At 40.1% G+C, this 1,585-nt stretch overlaps 1 long non-coding RNA gene across 1 annotated transcript; it reads right to left on the reverse strand.

The window, feature by feature from the left end:
- Positions 1–397: 397 nt before the first annotated feature.
- Positions 398–1,259, reverse strand: LOC149007478 (uncharacterized). The gene is made up of 3 exons (XR_016175311.1): positions 1,001–1,259; positions 851–907; positions 398–659 (listed from the first exon to the last, which is right to left on the reverse strand). It is a non-coding gene; the product is annotated as an uncharacterized LOC149007478 (long non-coding RNA).
- Between the last annotated feature and the right edge of the window lie 326 nt (positions 1,260–1,585).

The raw sequence follows: 1,585 nt of genomic DNA on the forward strand, positions 1-1,585 counted from the left end.
GAATATTTGTGGCGAGATGTGAATGAAAAAGAAGAGACAAACCAGACTCGGTGATGTGGCGATGTTTACGCTCAGCCACACCATTACGAGCCCGAGTATAAGGACACGAGTGTCGATGAGTAATACCCTGAGTTAGCAAATAATGGAGCCAACAACTTATACTCACTGCCTCCATCAGATTGAAACGAACAAATTGAACTATGAAAATAATTCTCCACAAGATTTTTGAAACGAGTGAAAACAGCTAACAAGTCGGATTTACGTTTTAAAGGATACATCCAACAATACTTGGTGAAGTCATCAACAAAGATCACATAGTAAGAAAAACCATCAAAAGAAACTACAGGAGAAGGACCCCAAAGATCACTATGAATGAGATCTAAAGGACATCGGCTATGTGATACAGATGTAAGAAATGGCAAACGATGACTGTGAGCAGTATAACATGCATCACATGAAGAAAAAGAACCAGAAAAAGGAGTATCAGCAAGATGTAAAGCCTGCGTAGTCCTTGTAGCAGCAGGATGTCCTAAACGGCAGTGCCAATGCGAAAGTGGAAGAACAGCAGCAGCAGTAACTGAATTGGTGAGTTGTAAGTGCAGAGTATAGAGACCATGATTACCCTGCCCTTGATGAACCACTTTGTGAGTCTGCACATCCTTAATGAAAAATGAATTTCCATTAAAAACAAAGTAAACATTATTATCTGAAGAAAATTGAGAGACAGATAATAGATTGAAACGTAATCCAGAAGCATATAGGATACGAGGTAAATGAAACACAGAGGCAGAACCAACAATTTGGACCATTGCAGAACCAGAAGAAGAAATAGGAACACCTTGTCCATTACCTACAACAATGTTCTCATAGCCAGTGAATGGTTCACATATAGCAAGATTACTCAAATCTGTAGTTAAATGAGTGTTAGAACCGGAGTCAAGAATCCATAAAGAAGATTTGACAGAGGATCCAAGAATGGCAGTAGAACAGAAATTCGTACCCACATATGCGTGATTGAATCGTTGAGGACAACTAGCACAAAGATGCCCTTCTTGATTGCATAATTGACACATAGAAACACCACGTGAAGAACTTACAGAGTGGTGATAGTTAGGAATTGAGTTCTGAGAACCTTGAAATCGACGATCATAGCCACCTGAACCTTGCAATCGACGATTATCAAAGTAATTTGTGCGATCAGAAAGAGGATGACCTCTGCGATTTCCAGAGAAGCGCCTATTTCCATAAAATCTTCGATTACCACCACTACTACCAGAGGAATTTCCACGATTTGTTGTTTGAGAACTAGCAGAAGAATTAGTGGAAGCAGCCACATTAGCAGTGATCACCGAAGAAGCAGACAGTGATGCTGATGCTCGAAGATGAGATTCTTGTGTAATCAAAAGGCCAAACAAACTGCTAAAATTCAACGAATCAGAACGCAAACGAACAGAAGTGGAGAAGTCATTATATTCTGCTCCCAAACCTCTCAAAGTGGCTAACACAAGATCTTCATCGGGAACCATCTCGTTGATCGCGTGCAAGTGCATCAGCAATAGAGCGAATTTCTAACAAATAATCAGCA

The sequence above is a fragment of the Hakea prostrata genome, chromosome 8, assembly GCF_041222555.1.
Source record: "Hakea prostrata isolate BN-2017 chromosome 8, UWA_Hpros_2, whole genome shotgun sequence".
NCBI lineage: Eukaryota > Viridiplantae > Streptophyta > Magnoliopsida > Proteales > Proteaceae > Hakea > Hakea prostrata.